Raw genomic sequence first — 20,182 nt, forward strand, 5'->3', positions numbered from 1 at the left:
TGTCAAGTAAAATCACAATGTAAATGCACCAAAGGAAGTGTTTTTGAGTGGGCACAGCTTATCATCATTCCCTATCCTGTCCCTTTTCTATCTAAATATTCTGTCATATATCTGTATTATTTCAATCATCAGGAAAAAGAGTATTCTTACTTTGAAGTCTATGCTGTTTCATAAACAGTTTATTTTTAAAAGGAAAGGCAAGGTTTCAGAAAGTTCAGACACTTTATTTAAACTTCTCTTTCAGGCACAAAAATTTTCTTAACCACCCTAGAAGTATGAAGTTATCGAAGAACCACAGGGAGAGCTGAGAGTCAATATTATTCAGAGAATGGATGCTCAGGGTGACTGACACCACTGGAAGAGAAAGAGATATATTCATTTATGAACTCTGGCCTCATTATAACATAGTTTTATAATTAATATAATCATTTTCCCCTGATGTGAAAAGAATTAAACATTAAACATGTTCATTAGTCCCTGAAAGAATAGTGGGCTGCAGGCACTGTGCCCTTTGTGTTTCCTGGCTCCCTGGGCTCTGAGAGGAGGTACACCAGGCACAGGGATTAGGGGCACAAAGTAGTGAATTCATTCACCACAATGTTAACTGTGGGAATTTTACTGATGGGCTCTCCTGGGCCCCAGTCTCATTTCTGTTGATCAAGGATGGAGCCCTGGAGGAAACTTCTGGTTTGAGGTCTGCGGGAAGTACCTGGCTGACTCCTATGCTGGACGACTCCTATGCTGGACTGTCTTTCTTTTCAGTCCTGAAAAGAGGACTGACTGAAGCTTTTAAGAAGCTTAGTTCCCCTGCTCACCTGTCTACTACCAAAACAAAACAAAACAAAACTGTGTGTGTGAAACAGTCACTTACATTAGAAATTCATAATATCTTATATTTCTGTTGAGGCCATCGATTGCTTTCATGTCATCTGGACTCAGTTCAAACCCAAACACCTGGAAGGAAGGAACAATCACATTAACCTCTCCTGGAAGGAGCCGGCCTCCTCCAGGGCACTGGAAGACTTTTCAGCTGGATGGAGACAAGAAGAGTCAGGAAGACGTGTCTGTCCTCAGCTTCCAGGAGAACAATCTGGGCCCCTCTGACGAATTCTCACCTCTTCTTTCCACACCTTCTCCTACTCTGTCCACCTCACAAACATTACAGTGCATCAGTCCCTTATCTTTCTGAGTGAATCACTTGTGACAGAAAACAAACTAAAATTTGCTTTTTCCAAACACACTGCTTTAGACACTCCTGACTCGATACTGAACCTGAGCTGACACTAGACTGATTGCCTCTCCCCAACATGCCCTAAGGGTGACAGCATTCAGCTGAAGCAGTGTGGGAAGGAGGCTCCCCATGAAAGCCTGTTCAGGAATCTGATATGAAACTTGCTCATTATCTAATATAATAAATCTAACAAAACCTATATGTCAGTGCCTTAGTGGAGAAGACCCCTGTGTTGGGAAAATGTCCTGGAGAAGAAAATGGCAACCCACTCCAGCATTCTTGCTTGGAGAATCACATGGACAGAGGAGCCGGGTGGGCTACAGTCCATGGGGTTACAAAGAGTTGGACACAACTAAAGCAACTAACACTTTAGTGTAAACAGTTATGAATGAAAAGTCTTTAAAATATTAAAGAACACAAATTATTAAAAATTCACATCACAGTCATGAAAAGAAAAGCTTAATTTTCTAAAGAAATACATTTTCCAGAGTGATCTAGTGATTCAGTGCAACATGAACCAAAGTCTAAAACACAATCTTTTGTGGAAGTCAGTAAAGTAATACTAAATTTTAAATAAAAGAACAGCTAGTCAAGAGCAGTCAAGATATCCTTAAAGACAAATGTACCATTCTAAGGAAGAACACTTACTTTCCATTTTAAAAACACAGAACAGAAAACTGAATACTTAAATAGAAGAGAAGGGCCACAAATGTACTTATGGACACTTATTATATGACAGAGTTGATAATAAAAATCAATGAAATACACAGACACTTAGATTTCTATTTAAATAAAGAAACATATAGGCAATCATTTTTATACCACATTAAAAAAATCAGTTTCAGATATATTTTCGAATGAAATTTCAATGGAAACAGAAAAACAATTTTTCAGGGGACCATGCACCTGACCCTTGACATGGCCTGACCTGTAATTTCCAATGGAGACTGAAGTTTGCCAAAAGAAGTGGTGACTTATTTCTGAGCTGAGATAATGACATGGATTTTTTCCCTCTCCCTGGCTTGAAATTACAGCGCTGTCCTGAAATGAAAACCAAGTTAGTTGACCAGATTCTAGCCAAATATATATGAAAAACTACATGGAGAAGCATGCAGGCTCCTCTGACAAGTGCTAAAGCAGAACTGCCTAGCTGTACTGAACTGAACAGCAAATGCATGAGAGCCCAGCCAAGAAGACAACAGTTGAGCTGAGTGCAGGTGGAATCTCAAACCATAGAATCAAAAGACACATAACTGATCTCTGTGTTAAATCTGAAAACTGGAGAGAGTTTTCTGTACACCTATGCTTAAGGGTACAGTAATGCTCTGTTTCACAGAAAACAAATGAGAGACACCATGCAAAAGTGGACAAAGTCTTGAGAGGAACTTCACAAAGACAGAAACTCAAGAAGTTTAAACATATGAAGATGAAACCTTATTAGTATTCAGGAAAATGCAAAATAAAACCACTATGGTTTGGAGATGAAAGATTGCTGCCCTAATTTTTGTGCCCCAAAATTCACATGTGGATGGTGTTAGAAATGGAGCCTTTGAGAGGTGATTAGGTCATGATGGTGGAGCCTTTGTGATGAGATTTCAACAACATCATAGTCATATAAGAAACTTGGGAGAACTCTCCTTCCCACCTTAACTACATTAAAATACAAGAAGAAGCCTGGAGGAGGGCCCTCACCTGACCAAGAATGCACCCTGACCTCAGACCTCCAGCTTCAGAAATGTGAGAAGCAAATTTTCATTGTTTCTAAAACACCAAATTTGTGGCATTTTGTTAAAACAGTCCAAATGGCATAAAATAATCACACAATGCAATTTCATCCATTGAGAACGAAGATAAGAAGACATCATTTGTACAAGGTGATAGGATAAATTGCAGACCTAGCACTGAAACTAAAATCTCCATTTTCTGTCCAAATTCATTTTCTTGGACTGCAAAATCACTGAAGATCGTGACTGCAGCCATGAAATTAAAAGACCCTTGCTCCTTCTAAGAAAAGCTGTGACAAACCTAGGCAGTATATTAAAAAACAGAGGCATTACTTTACTGACAAAGGTCCATATAGTCAAAGCTGTGGTTTTTCCAGCAGCCATGTACGGATGTGAGAGGTGGACCGTAAAGAAAGCTGAGTGCCTAAGAACTGATGCTTTTGAACTGTGGTGTTGGAGAAAACTCTTGAAAGTTCCTTGGACTGTAAGGAAATTAAACCAGTCAATTGTAAAGGAAATCAGTCCTGAATATTCATTGGAAGGACAGATGCTGAAGGTGAAGTTCCAATACTTTGGCCACCTGATGCAAAGAACTGACTCATTGGAAAAGACCCTGATGCTGGGAAAGATTGAAGGCAGGAGGAAAAGGGGAAGACAGAGGATGAAATGGTTGGATGGCATCACCGACTCAGTGGACATGAGTTTAAGCGAGCTCCGGGAGTTGGTGATGGACAGGGAAGCCTGGCGTGCTTCAGTCCATGAAGTCGCAAAGAGTCATACATGACTGAGTGACTGAACTGAACAGAACTGAACCCTCTACAACCAGGCCACCTCTCCTGTTGCCACAGCAAGAGGAGAAAATCATCAGGAATACATACAAGGCATTAATGCACAGGAAGAACCAGTAAATCATCTTGACTCAAGGAAAGTCTTGAGAGACAAAGAATGACCCTTTGGAATGAAGGATATTCCTTAGGAGCCCTCTACCCATAGCCCAACTCATCACATGTATGTTCTCTTTGAATCGCTTTTTGTTGTAACTCTTGGCCAGAACCACAACCCCACATTGTATCTGATAGTGAAGGACAACCAAAGCTGGAGTTCACTTGTGCTTTTTGGCAATGGCACAAAGAACCGGATCCTCCAAGAGAATGGGGTGGTTCACATTCACCTTGGAAAGAAATTCAGAAACCCAGAGGAGCTGAGACTAAGTATTCAGTCTGTGAGGAGTTTTCCCAGACAGATTAAGTAGGTGTCCTCTACACCAGTGCTTCACAAAATGTGGTCCATGGACCAGCATCATCAGTATCACCTGGGATTTTGTTAGAAATACAAATTTCATGGCTTAGCTGAAGACAAACTGAATCAGCATCTCAACTGTGTCACCTCCCATTCTGTGTTTACAAAACTCTGCAGGTATTTGGATGCATTATTGATCTGAGACCAGGATTGCTAAAGTTGTGGGTTTTTTCTTTAATTCTCAGAGGTTGTTTTTCTTCTATAATCAAGGGCATGAACAGAGAAACAGAAGGGAAAGACCAGGAATTTTTTAAATTTCACTTTCCTGCTGCTGCTGCTGGTAAGTTGCTTCAGTCATGTCTGACTCTGTGCGACTCCATAGATGGCAGCCCACCAAACTCCCCCATCCCTGGGATTCTTTAGGCAAGAACACTGGAGTGGGTTGTCATTTCCTTCTCCAATGCATGAAAGTGAAAAATGAAAGTGAAGTCGTTCAGTTGTGTCCGACTCTTAGTGACCCCATGGACTGCAGCCTACCAGGCTCCTCTGTCCATGGGATTTTCCAGGCAAGAGTACTGGAGTGGGGTGCCATTGCCTTCTCTGTTCACTTTCCTAAGGCATTAATAAAAAGTAAGTAGTCTCAAAATCAGAGACATTTATTTCTTCATTATTTTTCTTTAGATATTTATAGAAGTGGTTCAAGTTTGTTTTTTTCTATCATAATAGACCTCACAATTGCATATTATTATCCCAATTTTACACATAAGGTAACTGAGGCTTGGAATTTCTATCTTTAGAAATGTTTTATTAGTTAATAACTACATAAATCATGACATAAGCTTCTGTCTCTGGTTCCAACTAGGGGATTATATATAGATTTTATTGCAGACATTTAATGATGAGTTTACAAGCTGTTCAGTTCAGTTCAGTTGCTCAATCACGTCCAACTCTTTGTGACCCCATGAATCGCAGCTACTACAATGTACAAAAAAATGGCTGGGCGATGGGAAATTAAAAGAAAAGAAAATATTCCATCCATCCCCTATCTCCCCTTTGCTTATAAGAGCTATCTGAGTACTGTATTTTAAAATATCTCATCAAAAATTGAATTTTAGGGAAACTCCCACTTGTCTTCAATAGGATTCAATATCATTCTTTTACTCCTTGTGATCCCAGCACACCATGGGCTAAAAGAACAATATCATGTGACTTGCAGAAATCCAACAATTTGCTATGATTGAGATAAGGATGACATTCCACCTGTAAAATGTCAACAGAGAAGAGTGTCAGATTATTTGAAAAGGTAGTATTAACATGACAGAGGCAGATTAAAAGTTTTAAGTGCCTAAAGGAAAGATTGCTACTTTAAATGTAAAATGGAAATATAAACATCTAGAGAGAAGTAGAGAAAAGTGTGTTTATACAGTTAATTTTATGACAGACCATGGATGGGAGAACCAGTCCAGGTTGAGTAATAAAAAGGTGTACTCTATATTTGAGTAGATATTCTTGGGTAAATGTTTTCTCTTCTGTTAACATCACCTCTAGCCTTTAACTTCACCCTCTAACCTGGATGACTTTAATCATCTCCAGCACATTTTCTGTTCTGTGCTCTCTGTTGAGACTCATAAAGGCTAAGACACCAAGACTAAGGATTCAGTCATCAGAACCCCACAAAAACACTTAACACTCATCTCAGCTGATTGGTTACTTTATTAATTTACTTCCCATTCAATGTTTTCAAGGCTTCCTTCCTATACACAGTTCATTCCAGGGCACTCTCCCATCCATTCTTGTCATCCTTTAATCTCAGGGAAACACCTCCTACCTCTAGCTCTAGATTCTATCCAAAATTCAGAAGGATGCCCTCCCCACCTTTTCCATCCAGATTACATAGAGATACTACTTTGGATTCTATTCACACCACCCAGACAGAGACCCTGCTCTCTAGAGTCCTCTGTCCCACAAAGGTCAGATGAACAGGAGAGAAGGACAGACAGACATCTGGCTCCAGTGTAAGAAGGAGGTTCTGAAGAGCAGGAGGGAGAGGAGTCAAGCTGCTCACCTGGTTGCAGACGGGCTTGTACTTGAGCCCCAGCTTGTTCATAATCTTCTCCAGCTGCTTGTGGTTGAAGTTGGACACCCCAATGGACTTGGTCAGCCCTGTGTCCTTACATTTCTCCAGGGCCTGGGAGGGAGGGGTGGTGAGCGGTCACTTGGAATGGGCAAGAACAAGAATAAATGTTGAAAAAATCAACAAACATGGTCACCATCAAGAATTAGCATTGAGTATCAAGAGGAAAAAGGGAAGAAAGTCATCACATCAGTTGAACAATTACTATTTCTGCCTTAAAAAAAAAAAAACAAAGAAGACATATCACATGGAAGGAAAGAAATGCCTTGTCTTCATTGTCCAAAATTCTCCATTTCATTCCTCTATGTGAACATTTCAGCAATGGTTTCCTCCCCTCAACCCGAGCATCCCAGCCCTTAGGTTCATGAACTGCTGAGTCTGATGGGCCACAGCCCATTCTCACAGGTGGAAGAAATGAAGGAGGTTTTCCCTCTCCTGGCTCCTCCACTGGTTCTCTCCTCCCTGGACTCACCTCCCACGTGTGACAGAGATCCAACGAATCAAATATCAATTTTCACTTTCCATCTTTTGGAAATAATTCCTCCCCTGGATGGAACAGAAGCAGGCATATTAGAGATGTGACAAAATAATTTCTCTTTAGCCAGGCTGCAAGGCACCAGGAATTAAATCTCCATGAGGTAGGTTTACAAATTTCTACATACTAATATTTGCAATGTGATTTGTGTATGGAGTTGTAAGCAATGTCTACAGGAAGGAGGCTTATTCTATTCTCTTATACTTATTATATGTTACAAAAAATACAATTTTTCTATGTTCTTAAAGGGACTTCCAGTGACTTCTGTGAATTTTGTCTGTTTCCTGTACTTGCCTCTCTTGAAATGTCTCTGGTCTGAGAATGGCAGTAAGTTCCATGCCATAATTTCCAGAATAAAAATTGCGAATGACACCTGGGCTAGATAATCAGGTTTCCTTTTCTCTTCAAGCATCAGATGCCCTACAGCAGGCATGTGAACCAACAAGGCTCTTGTTAGGCTGATATGGAATGTGGAAGATCCAGACATGCTCTCAAATATTCATGACCATGAGCCTTGGAATGCCTCCAAAATCACATTTGCCACCAATGGAAATGTTCAGTGAAAATATAGTAATGTAATGATAAGGGATAGAAAAAGGAGACATTTATGAAGAGTCCTGCAAATCCTCAAATCTCTCTGTGTCTGAGATTTGCAACTACATAGTCCACTAAGCTATTTTGCATCAGATGGCTTGAGTTGATTTCTGTAACTTGAAATCAAGAGTGCAAAGTAAACCTTTCCTTTTTTTAAATTCTTTTTTTTTAAATTGAAGGATCAGTGTTTTACAGAATTTTGTTGTTTTCTGTCAAACCTCAACATGAATCAGCCATAGGTAAACATATATCTCCTCCCTTTTCAAGCTTCTTCCCATCTCCCTCCAAATCCTACCCCTCTATGTTGATACAGTGCCCCATTTGAGTTTTAAGCAAAACATTCTTAATGACTAAGTGCAGTCTAAACATCTCATCGTAAAGTAGGGCAGGACTGTAGACAATGTCTCCCAATTCCCTATAAAGGTACAAGGTTTAGACTCACCCAAGAGGGAGCACAACCAAATCTGCTCAAGTTAAAAGGATGAAAGACAAGATGAAGTCATCATGTTCAATGTAGGGCAGTGTCATGCTCACCACGGCTTCACCAAACTCTTGGTTCATGAAATCCCCAGACACTTAGGAGTCATAACCAGGACTGTGTGCAGAACCCACCTATTTCTACTTCCTCAAGATTTTCAGGCAGAGACTCTAGATTATTAACTCCTTTGTCTGGGATGCATGTAACAGATTCAAAGAAACTCGGTAAATAGATGACCACAAATGATTATGTGGGGGATTCTACTCTAGTGTAATCATCCCTTCAATCTACTAAGAAAAACCTTAATTCAACCATCCATGCAAGTTGATGCATCTCCTTTTTTTTTAATTTATTTATTTTAGTTGGAGACTAATTACTTTATAATATTGTAGGGGGTTTTGCCATACACTGATATGAATCATCCATGGGTTTACATGTGTTCCCCCTCCTGAGCCCCCATCCCATCCCTCTGGATCACCCCAGTGCACCAGCCCTGAGCACCCTGTCTCATGCATCAAGCCTGGACTGGCAATCTGTTTCATATATGATAATATATATGTTTCAAGGCTATTCTCCCAGATCATCCCACCCTTGCATTCTCCCATAGAGTCCAGAAGACAGTTCTATACATCTGTGTCTCTTTTGCTGTCTCCCATACAGGGTCATTGTTACCATCTTTCTAAATTCCATATATATGTGTTAGTATACTGTATTGATGTTTTACTCTCTGGCTTACTTCACTCTGTATAATAGGCTCCAGTTTCATCCACCTCATTAGAACTGATTAAAATGTATTCTTTTTAATGCCTGAGTAATACTCCATTGTGTATATGTACCACAGCTTTCTTATCCATTCGTCTGCTCATGGACGTCCAGGTTGCTTCCATGTCCTGGCTATTATAAACAGTGCTGCGGTGAACATTGGGATATATGTGTCTCTTTCAACTCTGGTTTTCTTGGTGTGTATGCCCAGCAGTGGGATTGCTGGGTCATATGGCAGTTCTATTTCCATTGGTGTTTTTTTTTTTTTTAATTTAAATTTATTTATTTTATTAGAGGCTAATTACTTTACAATATTGTATTGATTTTGCCATACATCAACATGAATCTGCCACGGGTGTACACGTGTTCCCAATCCTGAACCCCCCTCCCACCTCCTTCCCCATACCATCCCTCTGGGTCATCCCAGTGCACCAGCACCAAGCTTCCTTTATCCTGCATCGAACCTGGACTGGCAATTCACTTCTTACATGATATTACACATGTTTCGATGCCATTCTCCCAAATCATTCCCCCCCCTCCCTCTCCTACAGAGTCCAAAAGACTGTTCTATACATCTGTGTCTCTTTTGCTGTCTCCCATACAGGACTGTCGTTACCATCTTTCTAAATTCCATATATATGTGTTAGTATACTGTATTGGTGTTTTTATTTCTGGCTTACTTCACTCTGTATTATCGGCTCCAATTTCATCCACCTCATTAAAACTGATTCAAATGTATTCTTTTTAATGGCTGAGTAATATTCCATTGTGTATATGTACCACAGCTTTCTTGTCCATTCATCTGCTGATGGACATCTAGGTTGCTTCCATGTCCTGGCTATTATAAACAGTGCTGTAATGAACATTGGAGTACACATGTCTCTTTCAATTCTGGTTTCCTCAGTGTGTATGCCCAGTAGTGGGATTGCTGGGTCATATGGCAGTTCTATTTCCAGTTTTTTAAGGAATCTCCACACTGTTGTCCATAGTGGCTGTACTAGTTTGCATTCCCACCAACAATATAAGAGGGTTCCCTTTTTTCCACATCCTCTCCAGCATTTATTGCTTGTAGACTTTTGGATCACAGCCATTTTGACTGGTGTGAAATGGTACCTCATTGTGGTTTGATTTGCATTTCTCTGATAATGAGTGATGTTGAGCATCTTTTCATGTGTTTGTTAGCCATCTGTATGTCTTCTTTGGAGAAATGTCTATTTAGTTCTTTGGCCCATGTTTTGATTGGGTCGTTTATTTTTCTGGAATTGAGCTGCAGGAGTTGCTTATATATTTTTGAGATTAGTTGTTTGTCAGTTGCTTCATTTGCTATTATTTTCTCCCATTCTGAAGGCTGTCTTTTCACCTTGCTTATAGTTTCTTTTGTTGTGCAGAAGCTTTTAATTTTAATTAGATCCCATTTGTTTATTTTTGCTCTTATTTCCAATTTTCTGGGAGGTGGGTCATAGAGGATCCTGCTGTGATTTATGTCAGAGAGTGTTTTGCCTATGTTCTCCTCTAGGAGTTTTATAGTTTCTGGCCTTACATTTAGATCTTTAATCCATTTTGAGTTTATTTTTGTGTATGGTGTTAGAAAGTGTCTAGTTTCATTCTTTTACAAGTAGTTGACCAGTTTTCCCAGCACCACTTGTTAAAGAGATTTGTCTTTTCTCCATCGTATATTCTTGCCTCCTTTGTGAAAGATAAGGTGTCCATATGTGTGTGTATTTATCTCTGGGCTTTCTATTTAGTTCCATTGATCTATATTTCTGTCTTTGTGCCAGTACCATACTGTCTTGATGACTGTGGCTTTGTAGTAGAGCCTGAAGTCAGGCAGGTTGATTCCTCCAGTTCCATTCTTCTATCTCAAGATTTCTTTGGCTATTCGAGGTTTTTTGTATTTCCATACAAATTGTGAAATTATTTGTTCTAGTTCTGTGAAAAATACCTTTGGTAGCTTGATAGGGATTGCACTGAATCTATAGATTGCTTTGGGTAGTACACTCATTTTCACTATATTAATTCTTCTGATCCATGAACATGGTATATTTCTCCATCTGTTAGTGTCCTCTTTGATTTCTTTCATCAGTGTTTTATAGTTTTCTATATATAGGTCTTTTGTTTCTTTAGGTAGATATATTCCTAAGTATTTTATTCTTTTCATTACAATGGTAAATGGAATTGTTTCCTTAATTTTTCTTTCTGTTTTCTCATTGCTAGTGTAAAGGAATGCAAGGGATTCCTGTGTGTTGATTTTATATCCTGCAACTTTACTATATTCATTGATAAGCTCTAGTAATTTTCTGGTGGGGTCTTTAGGGTTTTCTATGTAGAGGATCAAGTCATCTGCAAACAGTGAGAGTTTTACTTCTTTTCCAATCTGGATTCCTTTTATTTCTTTTTCTCTCTGATTGCTGTGGCCAAAACTTCCAAAACTATGTTGAATAGTAATGGTGAAAGTGGGCACCCTTGTCTTGTTCCTGACTTTAGGGGAAATGCTTCAATTTTTCACCATTGAGGATAATCTTTCCTGTGGGTTTGTCATATATAGCTTTTATTATGTTGAGGTATGTTCCTTCTATTCTTGCTTTCTGGAGGTTTTTTTTTTTTTTATCATAAATGGATGTTGAATTGTGTCAAAGGCTTTCTCTACATCTATTGAGAAAATCATATGGTTTATATCTTTCAGTTTGTTAATGTGGTGTATTACATTGATTGATTTGAGGATATTGAAGAATCCTCGCATCCCTGGGAAAAAGCCCACTTTGTCATGATGTACGATCTTTTTAATATATTGTTGTATTCTGTTTACTAGAATTTTGTTAAGGATTTTTGCATCTATGTTCCTCAGTGATATTGGCCTATAGTTTTCTTTTTTTATGGCATCTTTGCCTGGTTTTGGTATTATGGTGATGGTGGCCTCATAGAAAGTGTTTGGAAGCTGACCCTTCCTCTTCAATTTTCTGGAAGAGTTTGAGTAGGATAGGTGTTAGCTCTTCTCTAAATTTTTGGTAGAATTCAGCTGTGAAGCCGTCTGGTCCTGGGCTTTTGTTTGCTGGAAGACTTCTTATTACAGTTTCAATTTCCATGCTTGTGATGGGTCTATTAAGATTTTCTATTTCTTTCTGGTTCAGTTTTGGAAAGTTGTGCTTTTCTAAGAATTTTTCCATTTCTTCTAAATTTTCCATTTTATTGGCATATAGTTGCTGATAGTAGTCTCTTATGATCCTTTGTATTTCTGTGCTATCTTTTTTGATTTCTCCATTTTCGTCTCTAATTTTGTTGATTTGATTCTTCTCCCTTTGTGTCTTGATGAGTCTGGCTAATTGTTTGTCAATTTTATTTATCATCTCAAAGAACTAACTTTTAGCTTTGTTGATTTTTGCTACGGTCTCTATTGTTTCTTTTGCATGTCTGCCCTAATTTTTAAGACTTCTTTCCTTCTACTAACCCTGAGGTTCTTCATTTCTTCCTTTTCTAGTTGCTTTAACTGTAGAGTTAGATTATTTATTTGACTTTTTTCTTGTTTCCTGAGGTAAGCCGTTATTGCTATGAACCTTTCCCTTAGCACTGCTTTTACAGTGTCCCATAGGTTTTGGGTTGTTGTGTTTTCATTTTCATTCATTTCTATACATATTTTTATTTCTTTTTTGATTTCTTCTGTGATTTGTTGGTTATTCAGAAGCGTGTTGTTTAGCCTCCATATGTTGGAATTTTTAATAGTTTTTTTATACTGTAATTGATATCTAACCTTACTGCATTGTGGTCAGAAAAGATGCTTGGAATAATTTCAATATTTTTGAATTTACCAAGGCTAGATTTACGGCCCAGGATGTGACCTATCCTGAGGAAGGTTCCGTGTGCACTTGAGAAAAAGGTGAAATTCATTGTTTTGGGGTGAAATGTCCTATAGATATCAATTAGGTCTAGCTGGTCCATTGTGTCATTTAAAGTTTGTGTTTCCTTGTTAATTTTCTGTTTAGTTGATCTATCCATAGGTGTGAGTGGGGTATTAAAGTCCCCCACTATTATTGTGTTATTGTTAATTTCCCCTTTCATACTTGTTTGCATTTGCCTTACATATTGTGGTGCTCCTATGTTGGGTGCATATATATTTATAATTGTTATATCTTCTTTTTGGATTGATCCTTTAATCATTATATAGTGTCCTTCTTTGTCTTTTTTCACAGCCTTTATTTAAAGTTTATTTTATCTGATATGAGTATTGCTACTCCTCCTTTTTTTTTTTTTTTGATCTCCATTTGCATGAAATGTATTTTTCCAGCCCTTCACTTTCAGTCTGTATGTGTCCCTTGTTTTGAGGTAGGTGTTTTGTAGACAGCATATATAGGGGTCTTGTTTTTATATCCATTCAGCCAGTCTTTGTTGGTTGGGGCATTCAACTCATTTACTTTTAAGGTAATTATTGATAAGTATGGGCCTGTTGCCATTTACTTTGGTGTTTTGGGTTTGAGTTTATACATGCTTCCTGTTTTTCCTGTCTAGAGAAGATCCTTTGGCATTTGTTGAAGAGCTGGTTTGGTGGTGCTGAATTCTCTCAGCCTTTGCTTGTCTGTAAAGTTTTTGATTTCTCCTTCATATCTGAATGAGATCCTTGCTGGGTACAGTAACCTGGGTTGTAGGTTTTTCTCTCTCATCACTTTAAGTATGTCCTGCCATTCCCTTCTGGCCTGAAGAGTTTCTACTGAAAGATCAGCTGTTATCCTTATGAGAATCCCCTTATGTGTTAATTGTTGTTTTTCCCTTGCTGTTTTAATATTTGTTCTTTGTGTTTGATCTTTGTTAACTTGATTAATATGTGTCTTGGGGTGTTTCACCTTGGGTTTATCATGTTTGGGACTCTCTGGGTTTCTTGGACTTGTGTGACTATTTCCTTCCCCATTTTAGGGAAGTTTTTGACTATTATCTCCTCGAGTATTTTCTCATGGCCTTTCTTTTTGTTTTCTTCTTCTGGGACTCCTATGATTTGAATGTTGGGGCATTTCATATTGTCCCAGAGGTCTCTGAGGTTGTCCTCATTTCTTTTATTTCTTTTTTCTTTTTTCCTGTCTTCTTCATTTATTTCTACCATTCTATCCTCTACCTCACTTATCCTATCTTCTGCCTCCATTATTCTACTGTTGGTTCCCTCCAGAGTGGTTTTGATCTCATTTATTGCATTATTTTTTTTATTAATTGACTCTTTTTTATTTCTTCTGGGTCCTTGTTAAACATTTCTTGTATCTTATCAATCCTTGTCTCCAGGCTATTTATCTGTAACTCCTTTTTGTTTTCAAGATTTTGGATCATTTTTATTATCATTAAAGTCTTTTTCAGGTAGACTCCCTATCTCCTCCTCTTTTGTTTGGTTTGGTGGGCATTTATCATGTTCCTTTACCTGCTGATTATTTCTCTGCCTTTTCATCTTGTTTAGATTGCTGTGTTTGGGGTGGCCTTTCTGTATTCTGGCAGTTTGTGGTTTCTCTTTATTGTGGTGGTTCCTCCCTGTTGGTGGGCTTGGACGAGTGGCTTGTCAATGTTTCCTGGTTAGGGAAGCTTGTGTTGGTGTGCTGGTGGGTAGAGCTGGATTTCTTCTCTCTGGAGTGCAATGCAGTGCCCAGTAGTGAGTTTTGAGGTGTCTATGGGTTTGGTGTGACTCTGGGCAGCCTGTATATTGTATATCAGGGCTATATTCCTGCATTGCTGGAGAATTTACATGGTATGTCTTGTTCTGGAACTTATTGGCTCTTGGGTGGTGCTTGGTTTCAGTGTAGGTATGGAGGCTTTTGGATGAGTTCTTATCATTTAATGTTCTCTGAAGTCAGGAGTTCTCTGGTGTTCTCCGGATTTGAGCTTAAGACTCCTGCCTCTGGTTTTCAGTCTTATTCTTACAGTAGCCCCAAGACTTCTCCATCCAAACAGCACTTATAATAAAGCTTCTAGGTTAATGGTGAAAAGATTCTCCACAGTGAGGGACACCCAGAGGTTCACAGAGTTACATGGAGAAGAAAAGAGGAAGGAGGGAGATAGAGGTGACCAGGAGGAGAAGAGGGGGAATCAAAAGGGGCGAGAGCAATCTAGCCAGTAAACAATTCCCTATGTGCTCTCCATAGTCTGGAACCCTCAGAGAGGTTCATGGAGTTACATAGAGAAGAGATGAGGGAGGAAAGAAATAGAGGTGAGCAGGAGGAGAAAAGGGGGAATCAAAAGGAGAGAGATAGATCTAGGCAGTGCTCAGTTCCTTAAGTGTTCTCTACAGCCTGGAACACCCACAGAGATTCACAGAGTTGGCTTGAGAAGAGAAGGGGGAGGGAGGAGATAGAAGTCACCTGAGGGAGAAAAAGGAGAGTCAAAGGAGGAGAGAGTAATCAAGCCAGTAATCACACTCCTAAGTAAAAATGGGTACTTAAGATTGGACTCTTAAATGTACAAAATTGATAACAAATACTGTAAAGCAAAGATTAAAAATCTAGAGTAGAGGTTAGACTCTCAAAAATACAATATTCAAAATAAACAAACAAAATAACAAAAAGTATAAGAAATATATATGAAGTTTGCTTTAAAAATAGGGTCTTTTTGCCTCCTCTAGGCGCCAGCCGCCTTAGGCCCGAGCGAGAGCAGACTGCGGGCCGGCGTGACGCAGCTGTAAAAAAAAAAAAAAAAAAAAAATAGGTTTTTTTGCAAGGAATAGTAGGTTCTAAAAATGAAAATTAAAGGAGTAATAGAGGAGTTAAAAAAAAAAAAAAAATAATTTTAAAAATTAAAAAAATGATAATAGTAAAAATATATCTAGGAATTTCTCTGGTGCTGTTGTGGGCAGTGTGGGGTCAGTTCAGTTTCAGATAGTTCCTTGTTCCAGCTTATACTTTTCAAGATCTATAGGCCCCTTCTAATGTAATAGGTGTTAAACTACAGGATTTTAATCTGTTGCACCTGTCACTTCCAAAGCAGTTCTCTGTTTATTTGGCTTCTCCTGTTCTGCAGGTGTCTTCAGTGTCTACTTTCTGCCCTGACACAAGGGGGCAAAGGTGGTTTCTCGTTTAGGCTCACTTGTTCATTCGTGCTGTGGGGAGAGGGGAGCACTGCAAACAAATACCACTGGCATTTGTGGGGAGTGCTTGCAGTGTCTCGGCCACACTGGCTTTGTCCCAGCTCATTGTGTGTGTGGTTTCCCAGACTACACTGCTCAGGCTTCAGGTTGCTCTGCAGGGAGTGGGCCCTGGGTTGCATGCAATTCCCAGGTCTAAGCCACTCCAGTTCAGATTCTCGGGTACTCACAAAAGCGCAGACTCAGTTGGGCCTGCGTTTTGTCCCGTTTCCGTGTCTGAGCAGCTCAGGTGACCAGGTGCGTGGGGAGCACACTCTCCTTAGGTGCAGTGCATCTTATCACCTCCCTGGTCCTAGCTGCTCCGGTTTCCAGCTGCACCCATCTCCCATGTGCCCTGTGTCTCTTCTGGGGAACTGATCTCTGGCTGCAACCCTCCCAGTGGATGTTAACCGTCCAGAATCTCAGGAAGTCTTCGGCTAAAAACTGGAAGCCTGTTCCCATTTTGGTAGGGGATGCCCTCTCTGGGGCCGAGTTTGCCCCTTTCCGGCTCTGGCAGGTGCCCGCCTGGCCCCTGCCTCTGGCGGGGGATGGGTCAGTCCACAGCCGACTAGCTCTTCTCTGATATTGGCTCAGTCCTTTGTTCTGTGAGCAGCCTGGCAGTGCCTTAGGTTAGGGCTTTTTGTAGGATAGTTCTCTCTTCCTCTTTCTCTCTCTCTCTCTCTGGCTATCCCACACTTTAGGTTGCTATCTCATGTTAGCTCTCTCAGATTGCCCTCAAGGCATTCAGGCCCAGTCCTTACCCTAAGCAATGCCACCTGCTCCTCTCCGTTCACACCCCCCCACCCCTACCCCACCCACCCCACCCCACCCCTGCTTGCTGGTGGTGGATGTGAGCGTTTGGGGTACTTCTCTGCTCAGAGTTGCCTTTAGGCATGTAATCTGTGGGTTTTATTTATTTATTTTTCTTCCTGGTTATGTTGCCCTCCAAGATTCGAAAACTTCCCCCAGACCTGCTGGTGAGAGGGTTTCCTGGTGTTTGGAAACTTCTCCTCTATTAAAACTCCCTTCCTGGGATGGATCTCCATCCCTAACTCTTTTGTCTCTCTTTTTATCTTTTATTTTTTGTCCTACCTCCTTTCGAAGACAACGGGAGGCTTTTCTGGGTGCCTGATGTCCTCTGCCAGCGTTCAGAAGTTGTTCTGTGGAGTTTGCTCAACGTTCAAATGTTCTTTCAATGAACTTGTGGGGGAGAAAGTGGTCTCCCCTTCCTATTCATCTGCCATCTTAGGACCGCCCCCTCCTGACACACATTCTAACACAAGATATAACATTGATCTGATCACACAAATTTCCAACCTTTGCAGCCAGTGGATAATGAATAATATAGAGATCGACATAGTCCAGTTGAGGAGTTTTCAGTGACTTTTCCAAGGCTGGTCTGACCAACTCTGATTGAAGCAAAGTACACCAAAGCTGCAAATAGTAAAGAATGGAAATTTTATAAAACATTCTTAGTAAATTTTCATTTGGTCTTACCATTTGGCTTCTGATATTACTTCCTTGACCAATGATGGTAATGTGCCAATTCTTAAACACTGAACACCAAGGATTTCTAATACCTTAAGAATATACCAAGAAGCATAGTTCACAAATCAACTGCTCACCAAACAAATGATCCTATATATAAAACAGTCCCCTGGGCACATTCACTAGCACACATGTTCACACACACAACACACAACACATTTGAAGTGTAGAATATATCATCTCTCTTCACAGTGCCATCTGCAATCTTGCTTCGAATGGCCTGGCCAATGTGCTCTTCATTTTTGTACACATGAGCATAGTCAATATAGTGAATTTGGTGACTACAAGAGCTTCACTCTTAGGAACATACATAAGCAACAAAGGTAGAAGTTGAATATCCACATGATTAAGAGATTGCTAGCACAAGCTTTGATCTTCCAAATCAATGTTTCTCCATGTCTTTGATTAGATATGTATGTGTGGTGCTGAACCTGGACAGTTTACCTGAATGTTCCTGGTCAGATTTTATTTTTTATTTATTTATTTTTATATACACACCCAGTAACCCTTACATCCCTAATGATCCATGATTGATCACTGGCATCAGAGGACCCTAAGCCAACCTCCAGGTTCAGTGGATCCAAAGAACTCAGCATAAAGTTGTGGTCATGAATATGATTTATACTATAAGATAGTTGAAGCAAAATCAACAAAGGTATAAGGTACATGGTAAAGACATTAAATTACAGGAGATAGAGACAGGGAGTAAGGTCTGTTGCAATCCATAGGATCACAAAGAGTTGGACATGACTTAGTGACTGAAAAGCAACAATAACAAAAAGCATCAAGAAACATGGTGAAAGCTTCTAAGACCACTGTCTACCACTGAAGCACCAAATGGAATACACCAAATATAAACTGTATCTATTCAAGGTGTACAAAGTGATGTTCTCATATAAGGATCCATTGTTTATGATCACCAAAATCAAGCTATTTAGCAGATCCCTCATTTCACTTACCTTACTTTAGGGGGTTTGTAAGAAGACTTCACATCTACTCTCTACAAAATCTCAGGGTATCACCCATTATTTTTAATTATTGTCATGGTGTTGTCCATCAGGTTACCAACTTATTCATCTTATCACTCAAGTTCTAGACTGTTGACCAATATTTTTCCATTTGTCGCAGATTTATCTCCAGCTTCTGGTCTTCATTTCTCTACTCTTTGTTTCTATAAGTTACACTATTTTAGATTTCACCTACAAAGAGACTCCTGGTGTTTCAGATGGTAAAGCGTCTACTTACAATGTGGGAGAACCGGGTTAGATCCCTGGGTCGAGAAGATCTCCTGGAGAAGGAAATGACAACACACTCATGTACCTTGCCTGGAAAATTCCATGGACAGAAGAGCCTGGTAAGCTACAGTCCATGGGGTCCCAGTGAGTCAGACACGACTGAGTGACTTCACTTTCACTTTTCACAAAGAGATCATGTACTATTTGTCTTTTTATTTCTGGCTTACTTCACTTAGCTAAAGTTCTCTCAGTTCACCTGTGTGGTTTCAAATGGCAGGACTAACGGTTTAAATGCTGAGTAATATTCCATTTATTTTACATGTGTAGAATCTTTTCTATTACAAGGAGTTAGATAATTGGTGTAACCACCCTCTGTTGGGTTCAGTCCTGGTCTTTCTTAAACATTCTGGCATTCAGAGAATGTACTGAGGAATGGACTAGTGAGCTTCAGTACTAACCTGGACACTTTACTCCCTGCACCCTACTTTGCACTAGAAAGTCCTGTCTTCTCTTTCCAAAATGCCTCTGAATATTTCCTTCTAATTTCCAAATGAAAAAAGTGAGATGCAAAGTTTCAGGATCAGACCTTGTCACTACTACATTCTCTAAAGACAAGATAGACAGCAAACTTTCTGGCTTCAGGTCTAGAAACTTGTCCGCTAGTCCCTTTTCTGTCCAAGCACTGAAAACTACACTTTAATAAAAAGACATTACAACACCCAAGGGATGCATTACAAAACCTGGCCTGTAAGATGGTAGCTTATCCCCTCAAATGACACTATATTTTGCATTAGAAGTTTCCCAAGCAGCAACCAAAGTACAAGGCAAAACACAGCTGGAGTGTCTTGCCTGGCACCTACCAGGTACCCCACGGTAGAGAAGCAATTCTCTCCAATTAGTTCCTATTCACCTCATCCTTAGGACTTTCCATCTCAAATACTTCTCTGGGTCATGCTTTTTTGGAAGGAGGAAGAGTTCTGGAATAAAACATACAGAGAAACCTGACCATTGCAAAAGCTCTCAAAGCAAAGCAGTTGACAGTCAGTGATCTTGACAGCCGAGTCTCACCACTTCTGCCAAGCTGGGAAAGAGGTCGAAACTGGAGGGGAACCCAGGGTAATCTGCCGGTGAGCACAGCCTCAGACCCTGATGCAGAGTGAAGACTGGGTGCTCTCTCCCCTTTCACAGGGCATGGTCCTAGCCTGATTAGTGGAATCATGTGACCCTCCCAGAGTCACCCAGGAACTCAATGCTTGACAACCCAAGTCCCTTCTGCTCATGTTACATCCACTACTATTTATACCTCAACCCCAAATCACCTCTGTTATCTCTTTAGTTTCAGCGCTGCCAAATCCCAGGAAAGGAATGAAGTGGCTGTCACTTAGCTTCACTCTCTGGCCTCTAGGATACATTGCTCATTTCTAATCTGATAAGCAGACTGATGTTTTCTTCTGCCTTCACAGGTTACAAATAACAGGAAGTTAACACCCCAGTTGACTGTCCAATGTTAGCAGATACATTGGAGGAGGAGAAGGATTAAACCAGTGCCCACTGAGTAAGAAGAGAATTGAAGCCAGTTACATTTTTTTTATCAGAAAGAAAAACTTAACTTATATAAAGA

At 39.9% G+C, this 20,182-nt stretch overlaps 1 pseudogene; it reads right to left on the reverse strand.

Annotated features, from left to right (window-relative positions):
- Positions 1 to 317: 317 nt before the first annotated feature.
- LOC102273163 (prostaglandin F synthase 1-like) lies at positions 318 to 19,973 on the reverse strand (annotated as a pseudogene).
- Between the last annotated feature and the right edge of the window lie 209 nt (positions 19,974 to 20,182).

The sequence above is a fragment of the Bos mutus genome, unplaced genomic scaffold (assembly GCF_027580195.1).
Source record: "Bos mutus isolate GX-2022 unplaced genomic scaffold, NWIPB_WYAK_1.1 CTG310, whole genome shotgun sequence".
NCBI classification, from domain to species: Eukaryota; Metazoa; Chordata; class Mammalia; order Artiodactyla; family Bovidae; genus Bos; species Bos mutus.